The 21711-nt window shown below is 37.8% G+C and overlaps 1 protein-coding gene across 7 annotated transcripts in view; it reads right to left on the bottom strand.

Annotated features, from left to right (window-relative positions):
• The window catches only part of ROBO2 (roundabout guidance receptor 2), an 897160-nt gene that overhangs the window by 174593 nt on the left and 700856 nt on the right, over nt 1-21711 (bottom strand). The gene's annotated exons all lie outside the window — the stretch shown is intronic.

Genomic DNA, 21711 nt, shown 5'->3' with positions numbered 1-21711 from the left:
GGGCCCCAGCCTCCAACCCTACCATCTCCTTGCTTTCTAGACCAGCAACTGCTGACCTGTAGCAAACCCATGGAGTTTTCCCAGGAGACTGAACTGCAGCTGCACTCTTGCAGCACTATGGTATCTCCATCTGCTATTGCTCATGCAGAAGGGTGAACGTGCTGAAGAAGAGGCAGCCACAGAGTAATTACTCGGGTTTAGGCTTACCTGGTTCTTTTGCTACATTCCCAAAGGCTGAAAGTGGATGATGTATGAAGGTACCACAAAGACTTAGATAAACAAGGAGAAGGAAAACAGAGGGAAAAGGGGGAGAGGAGAAAAGCAAGAGACGAAGACAGACTTCTCCCCTTGTATTCTGTGCTCCTCAACTGGGTACATTCTTCAACCTTCTCTGGAAGGGCTGACAAACTGAGCAGGTGACTATGTGAAAGTAGGGAATCCTGCTTCTGTCTAAATTCATGTCCAAACTCAGTGTGAGAGGAAGCATTTGCAGCTCTGGGGTGATGTTGTCACACGAAAACTAAATATCAACGTGTGTTTTTCCAGAATATTTTTGAATAGCTCAACACATCATTTAGTATTATTTTGTTGTTGTTGTTAATATCTTAAAAAGAATTGGAGGGAAATATTTCCATACCATTTCTTCTGTATAATTTAGCAAATGCTATTTTCCTGGTTACCAATGGAGCTTGAAATTAATATTTTTTGTTGCTACGTTTTAACTGTTTCAATTGAATGAATGGCTCTGTAGATATTGTTTGTTAATGGTATATTCTTGCTGGTCACTTTAAAGAAATACAGAATTGAGTAAACAACATTAACATTGTTTTTGTTTAGGGGAAAAATATGAATGTAATAGACTTTCTTTTAACTAAGTATTTAGGAACCAATAACCTGTATCTGCCATGAAAAAAATACCATAAAGGGCTGCTGGAGATCAAGACTACACCCTTGCTATTCTTAGTCTTAGTCTTATTTCACAAGGGTGTTTGACCACAGACTACAGACTGGCTGATATACTAAGAATTGTATTCTTTCTTAGTATAAGCATTGAAACACTATAATATCCATGTTGCTCTTGAAGAAATATCCTAGGAAAAGATAAATTACAGTAAGTGAAAGGATAAAAAGCTGTTGTATATTTCTGGGGTAGGAAAGAGGTGATATGATGCTTAAACTTTAAATAAAGAGAGGGAAAAAACAAAACAAACCCTCAGCTATGTTTTATATCAACATTTACGATTTTTGATCTAACTGTTATGACCAGTTTAATTAAAGTCTCTGCTGAAAAGAAACAGCTTTTAGTATGATAAGCTAGTATTCTGAAGTTCAACGAGAGAGGCATAAAACCTGTACTTCTAAGAAGTCATACACAGTACTAGGGAGTTTATGAAAAACAAAGAAAAACCCCGACCTTTAAAAAACTACACATAATTAATTTTAGAATTTAATTCCAAGCATCCTGCCATTACTTGAAAGATTTCAAGCCTGCCCAAACAGGTAATCTCAACCACTCTGGATTAAGCAGCTGAGTCAGCAATTGCCATGCTCAGAAAATATGACAGCACAATTGATTACTGCCTTTTTTTTCTTCCGCCTCCCAGATAACTGTTTTCCTTTGAAGTCAGAGGCCAAGAGATAAAACATCTGTTATGCTCCAAAGCACTCCTTTTAACTGGGAGTGTTTCCTCATGGCCAAGGAAACAGGAGTGTAATTACTATTTTTTCCTAATAATTATAAAGTTGTAAAATAAATGCTCTAAGTACAGAAAAGCTTTTCTTTGCACGTACAAATATCAGAAAGTATATTGTATTTATATACTTCTGTGCTCATTTTGCAAGAATGACCAGCAGTGCTGACTGAAACCTAGCTGTGTTCAACCAAGCAAACATATACTGTTGCATATGTTGATGTTTATCACTGGCAAGGGTCACCCAGCTAATGAAAATAATGTACAGTAGATGAACAACACGTTATTTATCGAAAAGGGACTAATTTTTCCTGTTACTAAAGTGAAATATAATATTATGGTACTTAAATCAGAGGACAGATGCAAATGAAAAGGAGAGTAGAGCCCAGGAACTCTGCTCATGTGCTCTGTTCTGCTGTGTCCTGAACACCGCTCTGAGAGCAGAGCTCCATGTGTGAGGCCATATGCAAAGCAAAGCTCTGCAGTTCACAGAAAAAAAATAAAATAAATGTAATCTCCATTGCATAAGAACCTTAGGGACAGAAAACAAATACAAGGAACCAAAGCATTACTTGTTGACTGAATACATGAACAGGAAAACTAAGAATTTGTTCTTTGCCAACTGCCATCCTGCAGGGATTTGAGGTACTGCAGTGTTCTCTGTGCTGTATAAAAGGTGCTCTCTACCCATATGTTCCAACTCCTAATACACTGAGCCTGTACTTCTGCAGGCCTCTTCTATTCAGACCTGCCAACCACTTGAAAGAAACTTGAGAGTATCAGCTATTAAATAAAGATGGATTCTCCAACTTTTATTTTGCCTCCTGCTACCTCCCTTTTCCTCAGTGTTCAGCTTCCCCTGTAGATAGGAGGCAGGGTGGAAGCACCGTGCCAACTGGTGCGCTCCTTTTAATTCAACACTTCACCTTCTGACTTGGAAGAGGAGGCCTGATCTGGCGACATGCAATCAGAGCAAGAAACACTCTGCTAGGCAGTGCTCAACTGTACACTTCAACAGCTGCTCTATTCCACCCGGATTTAGACAACAGAACAGCAAGACAATGCAGCAACAGAGCACAATCAGAAGTGAGGAAGGTGAGGGCTGAAAAAAGAATAGGTGAGTCTGGTAGCTAAGAAAGGGCACAGCCCACATGTTTGACTTTTAAAATAACAAGACCGTGTTTATAGAAAGGGCAAACTACCTGTAAATTATTTTTTCTTGGATAAAAGGGATATCTTATGTACATCTCTACAACACCTAGGCCAGAGAGTAGCCCAGTTACCCACAACAATTACACTACCTACAATTAAAGGCCTTATCTTGCTAATATGACTGCTAGATCATCATTCTTTTTTTTTTTCTTTTTTTTTTTTTTCCTTTAAGTAGTATATTTTCTACTATTGCAAGGACTTTATTCTATTTACAGGATCTTAAATCATGCCTTTTTGAGCATATTCATTGGTATACACTGATAAATCTAAATTTATCATGTATACATCTGTGTCTACCCTGGAAAGTTAATAAAGACTCAAAAAAAAATATTTGGAAACACTTTAATATATACATGAAACATCGCTGGAATTAGCATGAAACTCAAAGCAAATCATTTTAAATCTCATCACTGTGATGAAAAATAATTCCTTGTTTCTAGTCTTAGCAATGTCTCTTTTTCCTGATTTGTACCCTAGGACAGTATTTTAACTTTCACTCCAAAACTATGTGTGTACTTTAAAAGCCTATCATAAAATGTTTTTTAAATTTTGTCATGCCACTCAGTAGTTGATTTGAGAGGCAGGGCTTTCCTATAGAGACCTCATGACTGCCTGTCATTTACACATAGAATCATAGAATCATAGAATCATAGAATATCCTGAGTTGGAAGGGACCCTTAAGGATCATCAAGTCCAACTCTTGACACCGCACAGGTCTACCCAAAAGTTCAGACCATGTGCCTAAGTTCACAGTCCAATCTCTTCTTAAATTCAGACAGGCTCGGTGCAGTGACCACTTCCCTGGGGAGCCTGTTCCAGTGTGCAACCACCCTCTCTGTGAAGAACCCCCTCCTGACATCCAGCATAAATTTCCCCTGCCTCAGCTTAACCCCGTTCCCGCGGGTCCTGTCACTAGTGTTAATGGAGAAAAGGTCTCCTGCCTCTCGACACCCCCTTCCGAGGAAGTTGTAGACTGTGATGAGGTCTCCCCTCAGCCTCCTCTTCTATGTTTATAAAATGTTTACATCTACTAAAATAATCTGTAATACCCAAACTATTCTAAGCACTACTAATTAAAAAAAGATTTGCCATTCATTGGGCTTTCTTTTATCTTCTGGTTACTTTTTAATTTAACTTTTAAGCCTTGAGTTAAGGACTATTGTCCCCATATTGTTCCACTAACAATATTCCAGTAGCTATGGTATCTTGCATTCTGTTCTAAGGACAACACTGGTTGCCAGAAGATGCTGCAGAGGCCTGACAGGACATACCCCAGCTATTCCAGGGCACGGCAGCATTTCAGAAAGGTTGTCTACTTCCAAGTTCTGAAACTCATTTTCTCAACTCTCACCTTAATATCCTCTTTGTAGTTTGCACCTGAAATCCATTCCTGAATTTAAACTAGGAGTGCTGGCACATATATGTGGTGAATCATTCAGAAACTATAATCACATCATAATTAGAAAGTAGTTATCTTCTAATAACTTTAATGAGTCATACTAGTCAACTTCCACCTAATATTTAGGAAAGTAATGCATGTACTAAACAGATAAGGGTTTCATGCATATCTAAATCAGCAACATATGTAGTGTAGCAGGCATAAAAAAGATACTGGTTTTGCTTCATTTTCATTACTATAGGGGCAAAAAAAAAGGCATATAAAATAGTTTCCACTGAAGATAAGCTCTTTAATTTAAAGAACTCCTTTGAGATTTGCTGTTAAAACTATCTATTGCGCATCCACAAAGAGCTGAAAAGGGAAATCTAGAATTGCAGCAAACTGCTAGCTAGACAATAACACTTTAGCAGACAAGCCCCTCCACATTTTGTGTTGCTCTAAGACACAAGAAGATCTATCAGTGTAGCAGCTATCACTGAAAAGTAGTCTTTCTAGCATGATGTTGAAGAACCACCCCAAACCATCAGAAAGTGTAATAAAAATATTGAAAACAGTGCAATTTTCTTCAATTGGAAAAAAAGATCTATAGTAACAGCAAATCCAAGAAAGTGAAATCTTAATGGTTTCAGAACATGCTGACCAAAAGAGAAACAAGACAGAGCAGCTGTAGTAGTCTTTGCATAAGAAAGGAAAAAAAAAATTAATTTTATGAAAATCAGAGCATACATCAGACAACAAGGGACAAGAAGCATCTATGGTTTTTCTGATTCTGTTATTTTCAATTTCAAGGTACATTGCAAAGTTTGCTTTGTTAAAATATTTGCAATTTAAGAGAAGGAAAACTTTTCCTGGTCTCCTAACTGTAATAATTTATTTCATATATGGTTGCTTGATCTTAGATTATGGTTGCTTGATCTTAGATTATCAGAAACACTGCCCTGATGCTAAATGATACTAAGTGGAGACTATATTCCTTCATTTCCTAGAATTAAAAGGTTATGGTCTAAGAATCATCCTCATCCTGACCGCGGAAGGCAAAGGTTCAGTTACTGTGATAGCTGACACTGATCATCAGCAGGTGATGTTGTGCCTCTTGCATCTAAAAGCATGAAGAAATTCATAAAATATCAGCATAGGGTAGCCATTTAATCAGCATCCAAATGAACAAACCTCTTTTCCTTTCAGCTCTGTGCTGTGAGCTTAATGCACGTGCCCAGATTCAGTGGTGGCAGCCAAGAGAGCAGCCTTGCACTGCAGTGCCAGGCGCGGAAGCCACATCCTGCGCAGCATCAGCGAGAGCGTGGGTGGCATGTCAGGGGAGTGAAGCCTCCCCGCTGCTTGGCACTGCCAGGGCATGGACATGGAGGTACAGGAGCAAGTCCAGTGAAGGCCACCAAAATAGTGAAGTGCCAGACATGACAGGTAGCAGGAGAGGCTGAGGGAGCTGGGCTGCTGCAGCCTGGAGAAGTTAAGAGAAGGCTCAGGAGAGGCCTTATTGCTGGCCACAGCTGTCTGACCAGAGGATGCAGAGAAGACAAAGCCAGACTCTTCTTGGAGGCAATACAACAAAGGGCAACGAGCACAAGGTGGAAGGTGGGAAGTTACAATAAACTGTAGGGAAAATATTCTGCTGATGAGGGTGGTGAAGCACAAGCTGCCCTGTGCGATCTCCATCCTTGGAGGAGTCGAGATTCAGCTGGACACATCCCTGAGCAACTTGACCTCCTTAGAGCTGCTTTGAGCAGGAACTGGACTAGAGGGCTCAGAAGGTCTCTTCCAGCCTCAGTTTTTCTCTGATTCTCTGTTGGAAGCACTGACTTGACGACAGACAAAAATAGAATATCAGTGCTTGACAATCTCGCAGGAGAATATATGTGGTAATAAACCACAGACACTCCAGAGAAATAAGTACTCTTGGTAGATACTGACATGACACAGTGTTTAAAATGAGACTAACTCAACAGTGCCCTGAGGAATCAATTCTTGCTATATTTCCTTTGGAAGCATAAACCCATCTGTATATTTCTTTTGCATTAGTACCTAGTACCTAACAAACACATCAGGAATCCTTTTGTTCAAATAGTTATGGAACTGCCGAGGAGAGGAGAGGAGAGGGGAGGAGAGGGGAGGAGAGGGGAGGAGAGGGGAGGAGAGGGGAGGAGAGGGGAGGAGAGGGGAGGAGAGGGGAGGAGAGGGGAGGAGAGGGGAGGAGAGGGGAGGAGAGGGGAGGAGAGGGGAGGAGAGGGGAGGAGAGGGGAGGAGAGGAGAGCAGAGGAGAGCAGAGCAGAGGAGAGGACTGTTAAAAAAAAAAAAAAAAAAAAAAAAAAAAAAAAGTTTTCTGTGCTTAACCGGGAAATCCGCTTAAACGGGATGTCTCCCAGGGAACTAATTTAAACCCGATGATACTTAATAGCTATGATTGGTGCTTAGTAAGTATGGTAATTATGTTTAATGGGGATGCCTTAAGGCAATTGAGTGGCACTTAAGTCTTTTGTATGTCTCAATCTCATGGTACTTCTCTCCATTTTCTCCTCTAACAGCTTTCTGACCCTCTGTAACAGCTATAAATGTACAAAATGTATACATCACCACCTGTTTCTATGAGTTTGTCCCTTCTGCGTTAAATGCAGAGCCACCACACTAGGCATGTATTTGTTGCCGCCCCTGCTCCTATCACTGCATGAGCCACAGTACCTAGCCAAAATATTGGCTTCTCGTATCATTACAGGCTTATCTAGTAACATGAGGCTTGGTACTGCCACGCTGATGCTAATGGAAGTTTTCCAGGAGCAGAATCAGATTCCAGCTGAGCTCTGCACAGTCCCTTGCAGCAATGCTGTGCTCTGCATCATAGCTTTCTGTCAGTGAAAAGGAACAGGAATATCCCATGTTTCTTTAAAAAATTCTTCATAAACGTATTGACCATGTGAAGTTCAGGGGCACGTGTCTCTGGGATTTAAAATAATGATAGCTGTTTGTAATATGAGGTGGCCTTCTTCAAGACAGAATTTGGAATGCTGAGTTTGTTATAACACAAAACCTATGACTGTGCTTGTAAAAACAAATAGGGATGAAAAAAAATTGCTTAAACTAGGACCAGTATTATCGAAAAAGTCATAGGTTGGTCACAAATAAGGTTGTGCTAGAAAGCCCCTAACTACTAGAGCCATCAGATCCTGAAATGACTTTCTAACAAGCATAGTGGAGGAATAAAACAGATTTTCAGATGAAGCCCACTCAATAATTTTGTGAAAGAAATGATATAATGTCATGTCCAGAATAGCAAGAGAATAGATTTATTGATCCAGAATGTAGGTCTCAATCCCATTCTCTTAAAATCATGTTCAATACAAGAGTGAAGACATCAAAGAAAGCAAAACAAAGCATCTTTAATTCAACTTACTGTTGCCATTCTGTCAAGGAACCTGAATGCATGCTTTTTATACTAAAAGAGATGTCTAAATTACTAGATCTTACTTTTCTTACAAAATCTCGTAAGGAAAAAAGTAAGATTACAAATCTTACTTTTCTTGCCTGAGTCTAGATAGTCAACAGACTACAAATATGCACTGTTTCTCCCCACAGCAATAACTTTATATAAAGTAATTGAAATGTTACAAGCTAAGCACACAGGTGCTGTAGTAGACAGTTGGAATCGTATGGTGTAAATTTGAAATCTAATACAACAAATAATTATACAGCGGTTGGAGTCAGTACCTACAAGCAAGTTAGTTTTCCTGGGCTTCTCACTTAGCTGTGATAGATATGTGATTAAATCATAATTTTAATGAAAGATACAGTCCTACTATTAAAGAGAAGTTTAAAAAAAATGTATAAATATTTTATGATTTTCAATGTACCTTTGCCAGACGGTTAAAATACCTACTATCCCATTCCAAACCTAAATTGTAAAAAGTGCAGTGTCCCAACTGGACAGTAAAAATACCATTTATAAATCCATTTACAAATGATACCCTGAGCCTACTAAGACAAACATCCTATTCTATTTTTATTATACTATGTATTCTAGTAATTACCATGTATGCATATTCCTTATGAAACTTGTCCTTCTAAAACATGTGTTAGTAAGGGCATAAAATCTGTCACTGTCCTCAGTGCTCATTGAATATTACAACGCTCATAAGGGTTTGATTTTATCAGGATGTTATCTCTCAGCTCCCCAGTGTCCCCTGCTTTAGAATCAAGTATTCTTTTGGCAAAAGTGTTGTGCTTTTGAGTATCATTAAAAACAAAAACAAACCAAAACAAAACAAAACCAGAAACAAACAAAAACAAAAGGCCAAGAAATACATTTGGAACTATTTTAAACCCCACAGTTACCAAGTTTCACAATTTTTAATATGGTCAGAATGCTAAATTGTTATATTTCTTCTGAAACCACAGAAGACTATCTGAACAGTATTCTGTTCACTTAGCTCCTGTGGAAATTAGTATAGTTCTGTGCAAAGGAAATCACTGATAGGATTCAATGTTTCCTATTAGATTGTTCCATTTACCCATAAGCAATATTCCAAAGTAAACTGATCGCATGAAAATGCAGTCTATTTTTTTTGATAGGGATTAGTGAAACTGGTTATGATTGCTACCAGCAATCCAAGTTACATTAATGCCGATATCATTACCATTGTCAGTGTACCTTCCAGAGTGAAGTTCAAACATTTAAAACTTTTCACATCTCTTCTCTGAGTTCATTTGCCATTCTCCTCTATAGGAAAGGTAAGCTTACTTCACCTGAGGAGGGTCATGCAGCACGTGAGCGGCAGATCCATCCCCAGAGCCTGAGCCCACCTTCTCATTCTGCTGATTCCTCCAGCTTCCTCTCCATACTTCAAATGTACAAACCAGTCAGAACCCACAGACTTCAAGCACGTTCAAGGACAATTTCCTTGCAAGCAGTACCATGACTTCAACAGAAATAACCAGAGTAAAATGCAACTTAATATGATCATGGTTCTATCCAACCCTAAGTTAAACTTGAAGTTCAGAATGTGTAAGAAAAGATGTGCCTGAAACATTCCTTACTGAGGAATCTGTGTGCCAATTTTATCCTTTACTGTTACAGCCTTTGTTTCTGATCTTGGACTCTTCTGGGTCACAGGTTAGACTAAAAAAAGCTTAAAACGTGAATGGTGGGAAAAAATTTAGTTGAATGGAAACGTAAGAATTTTTAAATATAAGATATTGCTTCTGTGGGTTTGTTTGCTTGTTTTTTAATTTGTAAAGTTTGAATACTCATACAATTCATTCCTAATGACACTACAGGAAACAAAAGTAGCTGTTGCTAGATGTGGATAATGCAGAGGGAAATTATAGCAGACAGAACTGGATTTGGATGATGTTTCCTACATCCTATTGTTAAAAAAGCACCATCTCTCCCTCTAGAAGAAATGTAAAAGCACATCTAGAGCTTCCCAGAAGTATCTGTGCATTTAAAAAATGATGTACTATCGTAAAAGCTCAAAATATGCTTAAAACATTGATATCTGGCATGAAATCACCAATACAAAGAAACCTTCCTTAAAAACAAGTAGATACAATCTTGGGGCAGAATTGTGTGTATAAATACTGGTCGTATCCCCCTGTAATGCACTCTAGTTTATGTTGTGTTAATCTGTGACATGGAAGGGATTAGGAATGAAACGTTCAAATAATTTGGTGCATCACTTTTCTTCACTTAAATTAGGATTAGAGTACTGGTTGACCTTTGAACTCTGCTCTGAGCTAGTAACACTAAACAACAGGCCAGCCACAGGTTCTGCTGAATGGTAGTTTTAATCATTTTAGATATAAACTAGTTTTGTAAATGTCATGAAACCTAACTTAATTTCTGGCCAATGTCCTCCAAAATATAAACCACAATATGGGCAAGAATGTGCTGTAAAGAGACAAAAGTAGACCTACCATTGAATAAATCTGTATCCCCACATCTCTCTCAAAACAAATAGGAGCACTATCACATAAGAAATAAATGCACTAAATATGAAGGAAGGTCCTCAATTATTGCAAATAGCTAGTACTACCAAACAGTATCTTATTTGGAATTTTTCTGGCACCTTCAACTACACTTCAGTGAAAAGGTGTATGGAAAGAAAAAAAAAAAAAAAAAAAAGAAAAAAAAAAAAAGAAAAGAAAAGATATAGAAGTCATTACCAAGCATCGAAAGCAAAAATAAAAAACAAAACAAAACATATGACGGGTTCTTGATGTACAGGCAGTGACCTGGTGTGCTAACAGAGAACAACAAATATTTTTAAAGCATACATTGAAATGACCCTACTAATAGCCTGGTCACTAGTGACAACAGTAAAGAACCTTACGTATTGTTTTCGTTAAATGGGTGCTCTGCCTATTACAAATCAAATAAACTAAGAGAAAGAGCTGCAAAACAGCCATGATTTAAAAGGCTCGTCCTTTACAGTGGAAAATCTATGGTCAGTGCAGTAAATACAGCTTTGTGCACAAGACTTAATATAGCCAGACCTGAAAAAAATACCAAAGTGATCCAAGAAAGTAAATGACATCTGACTGGCTTGTTTACACATTCTCATTTCCCCAAACCATTTTGGTTCATTTACTACACTTTGTCACTATGAGAGTGTTTGGGGGATTTCAGATGGACTCATTCTGTTCTAACAGATGTCAAAGAAGAGGTACATTGGTTTTAATGTCTATTTTGGGACATATGGGAATCGATTTTTTCCCTGTATAAAAAGTCTGCTGCAGTCATCCAGCAGGATCTGTCTCCATTCTTTTCCCTGTTTATATCCTTCTAAATTTCCTCAAAATTAACGAGTCACTGTTGTTTACCAGCACAGTGCTGCTCATGTATTATTTTCCGAAAGCACTTCTTTGTTGCAATATCACTCAGATTACAAGAGTGAATCTGCCACAATTTTACAATCATCACAACTCTGTCCCAGAGATTAATTTGTTACCAACAACCACTTCTGTTTCCAAAGTGAAACAGACAAACAACAACTAAAACTCACATATGCATATAAACATGTATATGACTTTCCATATGAAACCACAGAGAAAAAAGCTTCCATTCTACAAATGGAAGCCTTTACTGCAATTAACCCCCAAATTAAAGCTTTTTAAAAGTGGAAACTAAAATAACATATTAGGGCCAAATTCCCAAGTGTATTCATAAATAATATATCCCACTGTTATGGAACCACATTATATTTTGCATACAGCATGTATTCTTAAGAGAACTTTTTGCATTTTTTTTTCCCCAAGAAATGTGAAATGCAGTTAAATTCCTAGGCCATAACCAAAACTTTTCACAAGATTTAAGAATAAAACTCATAAAAATAATATGAGCACACGCAGTGCAGGCAAGGGATGAATTTGGCTTCCCTGTAGGTTATTACTGTCAGACAGTATATATGACTTCCTCCCTGACAACTCCTTAGTAGAGAAAGCACAAGCCCTGGAAACATGCAGCTTGCCAGGTGTGTGTCACCACCTAATATTTTTTTCTTTTTTAGCTTTAACACCCACTTTTTTTTTTTTTTTTTTTTTTTTTTTTTTTTTTTTTTATCTCCCTAAGTGATTTCTTAGCACTAAATGGTACTGCAAAGTAGTTAGTGACCTAAGTATGATATTATTAACATTCGTCAGGGACACACACACAAAAAAATCAATACAATTTTTTCTTTCAATTAGCAAATAATTCAGCAATCTCTTACTGGTCCTTCAGAAAGAAAGGCTATGGCATCTTTCAGTTCAAATGAAGATCCTTCAATTCTGTTTTAACACCAAGTTAATTTTACTAACTTGATGAATCATGCCATCAAGCAAGACAATGCCTTTGGGTTTGGGTAAGATCTCGTAACTCTGTTCCACACAGTCACTCTGCAACTTACGGAGATGCTAGACTCTTTGGGTGATATCCTTAATTTTTTTTATTCAAAAAGTGTCCTGATTGTGCAGATGTTACCTATTTCGGACTGCAGAATTGGTCAGTCATTAATTGGAGCAGTACCTTCTGCCATGTTCACAGGAGCTCTCTCTCAGTCCCACTCACTAAAGGCTTCCTAGCACTTCAGTAGCTGCATGCAGGCACAAAGCAGCAGGACTGGATGCAGGCAACCAGATGGAAGCTGTTTGGCGTGCAAGATTTAACAGAAGGCAAGTTCAGTGGGGCTTCCCTGAAGGTGAAGATGAAAGTCCCAACTTCTTACCAGTGCCACTGACAAGAAGCAGGCATTGGTATGCATAGAATCATTCAGGTTGGAAAAGACCTCTAAGATCATCTAGTCTAACCTTTAACCTAGTACCGCACTAAACCAAGTTCCAAATCTACACATTTCATGAAGACCTCCAGACCTCCAGGAATGCTGACTCAACTACTTCCCTGGGCAGCCTATTCCAATGCCACACGGCCTTTTCAGTAATGAAATTTCTCCTCACATCCAACCTAAACCTTCCCTGGCACAACTTTAGGCCAGTTCCCATTGTCTTATCACTTGGTGCTTGGGAAAAGAGCTCAATTCAACACATTTCATGTGATTAGGAATTCAACACCCTGTAGAAGGGTACAGGACACTTTGTTTCCTTAAACATTTTTTTTAATCTAGCTATAAAGGTCTAAATACCATTACAGAGCTGCAGTTGGGAAGAGGAGGGCAGAATGGTAGACTATTCTTTGTAACATTTTCTGAGAATTATTGTGCTGGCATAAATTGCTACACTACCATTTCATCTTCAGAATTTGTTATGCGACTCATATTTGTACTCTATTCCTCATTTCTTTTATAACAAATTATTCTGTGCCTTTTTATGATCTTGTAGGAAGTCAAGGTTGAATCAAAGCCACTGTGACTGCCAAAGTGCGCGTATAAAATTATAGCAGTAAGTGTTAACCTTGCTTTGTAGGTTCACTTATACTTTTCAATTAAAAGCTATCTTTAGTATTGAAGCAAAGTACTTTATAGTTTTTCAGTTAAAAGTCACCTTTAGTATTTAGTCAAAATAACTTCTATGGCAATTCATACTTGCATTCTCAAAAAAACTCTTCCGCCTAAAAATGGCTGTACGCTGACCTTATTTCATCCAAAGTTTTAAAACAACACACAGTAATCAGTAAAAGATATTCTACTTCTGTTTACTTAGTTCATTTAGTAAATGTGGGAAAAACTAAAAATCGATATATTAAAAAACCTTCCATCTCTCCAAGGAAATTATATAAATGTTTGTGTGTGTGCATGTGTGAATATAGACCTATGTGAACACGTACAATTTTAAAGCCAAATTCAATAACTACATGGCTTTTTTTTTTTTAATCTTCTGAAATGTAGGTTAATGCTATTAAGAACAACCTATATTTCATTTGAAGGCTAAAATTACATATTAACTGTCACAGTTACATTTGCAAAATAAATATTCTTTTCACTATTTGAAAAATTGCTGAAAATGGAAACAGAAATCACTATTTTCCTGCTTTGTACAGGACTCTCAAAGAGGATAAACAAGCTTCTTTTTCTTCAGCTTCTACAAAATAAGCCTTGAATTTCTCAGTCATAAACAGGGAAAACTCTAAAGACCTGTATGCCCCAAAGATTTATGCACATGTTTAACTATACTCATTGTCAGTAATCCCACTGAAATCAATAGCAATACTCATGGTGCATAAAGTTACATACACACAGAAGACTTCAGCCTTGAGGCCTGATATTTCAATAGTTAGTTTGCCTGAGTAATACCCTGAGGATTTGGCTCTGTAAAAGCTGTCCAATTCCATCACTCGTTTTCAATGACTTCTCTAGAGAATAGTTACCAGTCACAGCTCTATGGGAAGACCACTGGTCTACCTCTTTTTTTTTTTTTTTTTTTTTTTTTTTTTTTAATTTTTCCCCCTTAATACATTCACTGACATAATTTCAGTTAAATTAACATCTTAAATTACTCTGTGAAACAGCTTACTAACAAGCCTTAGCATACAGAAAGAAGTGGTGCTAGATGATGGGGAAGAGAAGCTGAAAATGATTAGGCAGGAAAACAAGATACCATGTGTCTAATACAATATGGGATTTTCATTTACAGAGTAATAGGGATGGTATTAAGACTAAATCACCACAGTGTCAGAATGTGCATAGTGATGATAAAAGATTATATGCTTTATACATGACTGACGATGACACATTTAGAAAATATCTGGAAGGGAAAAGACAAAGTGATGTCTCATGCAACTTATGAAACTGCAGCATTTACAACATGTCACCCTCAAATTAGCGTACAACAGGAAAAAAATGACCCCTTCAGTATCAATGCCCCCAGCTCTTCTGTTACAATGGCCTTGACAAGAAACCCATTTATTTTCTTTAGAGAAATTGTTCTGAGGTGGTTGTTCAGCACAATAGAGGCTTCACTCCATAGACCTGGGCTGGATTAGACTACCCTGATAAAATAAAGCAGAGGACAATGTTGCATGTTTGCCTCACTAACACTCAGGAAAGGTTATGTATCTCCTCCGTGGAGAGGCATTCCTAATTTAATTTGCATTGTAGGGATTTTAATCCCAAGACTGTGGCAGAAGTTAAAAATTACGCAAAGATTGATAACATTTGCTTAACAGTGTAGTGGGATTCTCTCATAGGAAGGGCAAGCTAATTAAAAAAAAAAAAAGTAGCAAAACAAACATTTTAATACAAGTCACAGTGTATAGGAACTTTCTATGTAGACATAAGCTTAGCTGCCACTTGGTTTCCAGAAAATAGAACCATTTCAATTTTATCTTGGAAAGCATGATTTGGAAAAGATTCACCTATATGTGCTGCTATTCTTAAAGAGTTTTACTTTTAAAAATGAAAAAAGAAAAGTGACTACAACTTTAAACAAATGAATGTTACATCAAACGTTCGTTTTACTCATGACTCAGTAATTCACTTGGAGAGGTAGCTTTTTTTTTTGAAGGTAACTTCCTGAAAAATATGGCTTAGTTTTTGATTTATATAAACCCAGGGTTTAGAGAATAGAAGTCCAGAAGTAAGCAAGTAAATCCATACTTACACATCTATACAAATGTATGAATCTTTTACACTGTTGACTATCACTTTTTAAACTCATTGAAACTAAAGGAGATGTTGGAGTGTCTTTTTGGTATCCTACTTCAAATTATTATTTAATGATGCTACATTTTTTTCTAATGAAAGATATAATACAGTCCACTTCATGCTACATTAGTTGCATGTCTGCCACAGATGCATTTTAACTGGTGCAAAATGAAGTACAAAGTAGAGCTGTTCTCCCCATCTGGGAATACACCACACCAGACAAATACCTTGCACCGATCATATACTGCCTCCATTAAAGCTGCATGGCTTTCTACATACCAACATACCTCATCTGAGAGAGAAAGCACCGACAGCTACAGAGGATATTGGCAGCAGGTGAAAAGGCCAGTTTGTGCCTCACTCTCCCAAGACACCTTTGCCATATCAAAGCCCTACATCACATGCTGCTGTCTGACCATCAGCTGCTTTGGGAGGTGGATAAAGTCCCTTGGCATTTCCAGTGGCAAGAACAGTCCATACTGCTGAAACTCTAGAAACAATGTTAATTGCTTGTTAATGATTTACAAGATTTGACTAATTTGTCATTATTAAAGTAAATGGTTCTCAGTTAGCTGTAAATAGTGTAAGGTATTCTTCTTTATTTACATGTAATGAATGTATGGAGACCATGCTTCTGAACGTCTTTTTCTACCCAAACCACCTGAGAACATTCACTGAGGGTTGGGGTGCAATAGCCCAATAGCCACAGAAATGTCAAAAGAATATTGGTCTTTTTTTTTTTTTTTTTTTTGGTAACAAATATCAGCCAATACATTTCATCAAGACAAAATGGGAGGTTGGGAATTTGCTCACCAGCATTTACCTCCGCAGTTTCAGCAGAACATGATTTGGCATTAACTGTTCCTATGCTGTTTAAGTTCCAACTTTTAAAAATAACAGAAGTTTAGGTCAATTTGGTATTTTGAAGTTGGGTTCTCAAAAACTCTCAGAAACCTTCACTTCAGTACAGGTTCCCAAGCCCTGCAGGAATATCAGCATCCTGAGGCAGGAGGCTCCATGTGGTATCAGAGCATCACCAAACCACGTTCATCCCATACTTATCTGCTAGCAACCTTCAGTGCACATTCCCAGTGACTGTTCCTTCTTTATCTTGTGGAAACGTGATGTGATTCTTGAAAGGCCATAACTCCAGAATAATTGCTTTTATCTCACAGGAAGGAATACACTTAGTATTTTAAATAAATCTCTTTTATTTCATAAAGGACAGATTAGATTTCTTCAGTCCTAAAACAAAATGGATATTCAAAAATGCACTCCCTACTGTGTTATTTAGTCAACTCATTCTTGCTATTAGTGGATTCAAACCTGAAAGATCCAAGTCTTCCTGTGAAATAAGTAAAACCATCAAATCCTAAGAAAGGCAGTGATTTTTAGGAGGGTCATCACCTTGCAAGATGAAATTTAGTTAATATCATGGTTCATGACTGCAACAAAATGGAATAGGAAATTACAAATGAAAACAGAAATTTTGAATGTGATGTTTTAAATCAAAATCATCTTAACATTGATGAACACTTTGCAGTAACTTGAAATACTGAACACTTAATGTGCCATAGTTTCATTAATCATTTAACTCAGTATGTATAAATCCAACCCCCTGGGGAGACAGGTTTTGAAATGATCATTTCAGACAGCGTGTACCTCTAATGAATGCATTATTTGGGATACTTCCAACATGGTTAATAAGGTAATGTTCATAAAAGAGATGAATGGATATTTCTGGTCTACCTTATATGCTCAGACAAATTGTGATGAACACTGTGCATACAAATGGCAAAGGATTAATCATACCAAAAAAAAAAATGAAATTCCCTGTTTATTCCAAAGACAAATAGAGTACATCAATAAAATGAAGAATAGGCATTTTGCCTGACTTTGCATAGGCAATGAACTTCAAAATTGACCACCAGTTCATTGGCAAAGAAGTGATTTCAGTGTCTTTACCTCTCTCTTTAAAACTTCTGCAGGATTTTAAATGAATGAAAACTGATTTTCTAAATATGAGTAGGCTGAAAACCACAAATAAGAACTGACACGTCTTTGAAAACTCAACTTTTATTTCCATCCCTATTTCTCTAAGGCAGAGGTAGGGTACATTCTAGGAACACCAACTTTTGCCACAATATGTGAGTTACATTAAGTCATTTCTAATTCAAATAGATTGTCACTGTTTGTTGCTAGCACCATCCCAGAAAACATTTTCCCTTAAAACTTAAACGTTCCCTTTGCATTGTCTTGACAGATCGCATCTGACCATCTTAAAGACCTGAAGTCCCTAAAGGTATTCTAATGTTAATAATTCATTCTACAGCCAATCTTATTCTTAAAAGCAATTGTACTAAATGCTAGTGTACCATATCTTCCATAAGAACTATCTTGTCCCAGAAGACAAAAAAGGGGGGATTGAGATAAAAGGTGCAGATATTGTTTCACTTACTGCAAAGCTCCTGTGAACCAAAACAGCTTACGTGCTTTGAAGAGATTCAGTGACTACTCATCTTTAATTCTAAACTGTGATAGATTTGACTCCTTAGAGGGGAGGGTAAAGTAGCAGTGTGGTAAACTGTTCCTCTGTGACTATATGGGAAGAACATGTATCCTCAACCTTTTCTCACCCAGTGCTAGACACTCAGCTACAAAATATGGTAAAACATAAGGAAATCATAGCATTGATGTAAAAACGTGGATTAGAAAGCTCTGGAAGCAATTTTTTTCTGAATGACACCTATTCAGAAGCTCTTTAAACAAGGCTGCAGTGCAGATTAAACATTAATTTTGGGGATTAAGCCCTAAATTATAATACTTGTGTAGAGCAGGCATCCCTCTCATCGTAAAAGTTAGATTTCTAAAGCAGAATGAGGAAGGATTTAGAAGGCATGAAAGCTGCAAAGGATTAATCATATTATAGTAGTGGTCCTCCTTATTTAAAATATAAAGCCCTTGGTCTCAGAGGACATCAAGGCACAAGAAATATATCAATAAATAACACACCGTGGTACAAGACACTTAAGTGTTGTTGTCAAATTAAACCACCACACACCTAATTATTTTTTAAATGTGGAAAGCTGAAATGTAATAAAACTACAATTTCTGTGCATTGTAGAACCAACAATTACAACCAAGCAAGGGCCTGTAGTTTTTATGGGATTAAGAATTTCTGAATACTTGAATTTTAAAATGGTCTACTATGTTGAACAAAAACTAACAACTTTCAGAAGCATACCTGTCATTTTTTACAACCTTGTAGCACTGTAAGCAGTTTGCTATTTCAGTTTTGTAAGGATCTTTGCAGTCAGCAACAGCTGAACAGACACTGAAACCTCCATAACTGTTAAATGGATAGCACCTGAAGCTAATTATAAATTAGAATATATTATTCCTCTCTCATGTGATAAAAACTGTTACTGGTAGATTCCTTTTACAAACACCAATCAGGTCTACTTTATGATATGTTCATTTCATTGTCTCCAATAATCTCGGACACCCTGTTCTTTTACTGACCTTTGGTGACCCTTTCTCATTCTAGTGGTCTGTCCTGCACATCTACATTGATCTGTAGACAAAGCACTGTCAGATAGAATCAATACGTCATTCCTTCAGCAACAAGACTGGATTTTGCTCAGTTTACTTTCTTTTTTCTTTTTTTTCTTTTCTTTTTTTTTTTTTTTTTTAAACAGATCAATAGTGCTAAACTGATGTATTGTAAATTGGGGTGTAATTAGTACCTGTCTGCAGGCCGGTTAACAAGCTGTTAAAATATTATGCAGACATTTCTAGTTAAACAGAAGGTTTCAAACTCTCACCATTTGGGAGTAGGTGATTGTTTTAAAGAAATTCAAGTGACAAGAGACTCCATAAAAACCATGCCTCCAATGGTTATGTTAAAAGTTTTCACTTTGTACTGATAATGGAAAAATAACACTGGCTAAAGTTAAAGCAGCAGACCTGGCTGTCATCAATAAATATGATTAAAACCCTCTTCTCCTTCAATTTAGGTCAAGATAGTCACTTAAGGTAGTGCCTGATTTTATGCTAAGATTACATATATGGTTAAAACCATGTTACAGCTCCTAAATTTCTGATGACATCACCACCTACCAATTATCAATCAGATTTGTTTGATATTGACCAGCACAAAATTTTAATTACAACACACTGATTTTAACTTAAGAAAAATACAGTTAGGATGATCTGCCACTATAGCTACCTATAGAAAAGCACACCTGCAAAATCTATCAGTATCACTAGATCACAAACAGAAGTAACTGATGAAATAGTATTGTGTGTTTCTAAAGAAAAGGATAAGAAAAAAGCAACAAAAATATGTTTTCTTGTTGGACTATTACTTTTTCAACCACGTTCCTTGAAAGAGCAGAGAATCAGCAGAACCACAAACCATTTACCACTCATCATGCACAACAGCTCTCGATTGCAAGCACTGTGTCCAAAACCTTTAGGCCTGTTGTAGGTTGACAGATGTTGTGTTGCAGCACTTATATATAAAAAAACTTGTTCTTAGTTCAATGAGACTTTTTGAGCACCAGCACCATTCTCTACTTTTTCTTCTCTCTCACCCCAGCTCATCTACCCTTTTGTACTTCCCCTTCTCGTTTGGCCAAAGTTATCTTGCTGGCTGCTACCCTGGTGTCCTCCTCCTATGCTTATCCAGAAGCATCCTTGAAACATCACCTGAAACCTCTCATTTCCTTACCAATGATTATTACTCCTCCCTGGTGTTCTTCTCCAGGTTCCTTCTCATAAGCCCATGGCCTAGCTTTCCAGAAACTACTGGTTTGAGGAGCCCAGCCTGAGAAATGTTACAGAGAGAGGTTGGGCTCAGCATCTCCAAAGAAACACTCACTCATACCCACCATGTTGAGTCCCCTGCAGAGGAAACACACGCCATCGCTGCTCCCTGCTGAAACCTTCATGTACAAACTTGGTTATATTCTCATCTAGTATATGTGCATTGCTGACCCAAGAGATGTCTTAAATGCATTGTCTTTGTCCTTTCCTACCACATATCATTCTGAACTCATCTTCACATTAATTCAGGTCGCAAGCCCACAATGTTTACTCAAGACTAGGAAAGACTGCATAAGAAGCATAGGGAATATGGCAAAATGCTAATCCATGAGTCCTGTAATTACATCAGACTCTGCTCACACTGGAAAACATAACTCTAATAATTGTTGAGGAAGGAAGAAAAACTAAGCTTCATGTTATTAAAAAGAAGTGGCTGCTCAAGTCTGAAGACTACCTGAATAAAGAGGATAAAAGTCTTGGGGAAAAGAAAAAAAAAAAATCATAGGTAGAACAGCAACTCCTCTACCCCCATTTTTAATAAAACATTATGAAGAGAAGAACTCAAAAAAAAAAAAAAAGTTGCCTCTTTCTGTTCTTTCCGTCAGTTGAAGGGTATATGTAAGGGAGAACAGGAGATAACTATGCACAATTTGTTGATCTGGACTCAATACACAAATTGGGAGTGAACATCATCACACTTCCTCAGTTCTCTTACCAGCTCCGAGGGACACCAGTTGTGTGCTGAGGCTGTAGATGGTGCGAGCAAGGCTACCCGATTCCTGGCTCACAAGTAACAGATGTCTGAAGGTGAACAGTCAGCAGTGGCGCGGCAGTAGGTCCTGCTGTGTTGCATGCTGCTCTGGGGAGCATATGCTGCTGTCAGGCAGATGGCAAGGGCAAGCAGCCCCACGAGCGGCAGAGATGCACATCGTTGTCCCTCCACAGGGCCCTGGGCATGCAATGAGGCCTGCACCTGGGCACAGGCAGCACTCAGCTCCACCGCAAAGGCACCAGGACTGTACTTGCCGTGAGAGGCAGGTGATTAGTCCGAGGAGCAAGCTCCTTCCAAAACTATACAGACTTCAAATTTGAGGCAACTTATTCAAATGTGCACCCTTGCTTCTTTGTTACAAACCATTCTTGCTCAGATCTCCCTATGCCCAGTCACTGAGAGACCTCAGCGTCCCCACTTTTGGGGGTGGGAGAGTGCCTCAGCCCCATTGCTTTGGAAGGAGTTGTAGGAGCTTTTTGTTGCGCTGTTCTCTGAGAGATTTTCTGAAGGACAAGAGCACAAGGAACTGCTGTACTTTCATGTAATTTTATGTGTGCAAGCTCCAGGAGGAAATCAGGAAAATAAGACAACGCGGAGAATAAGAAAAAGATCAGCGGAACTGATGAAAACATATTTCATTTGAGAACATTGTTTCAATAAAGAATGTGAAAATTTTAAGTATCCTGCCAAGTCTATTCCACTCTGTAACCTTTATACATTTCAATGTGC

The sequence above is a fragment of the Aythya ferina genome (genome assembly GCF_964211825.1).
Source record: "Aythya ferina genome assembly, chromosome: 1".
Classification (NCBI taxonomy): domain Eukaryota; kingdom Metazoa; phylum Chordata; class Aves; order Anseriformes; family Anatidae; genus Aythya; species Aythya ferina.
Note: the sequence above shows the minus strand (reverse complement) of the source record. Positions and strands in the feature narration are given on the sequence as shown.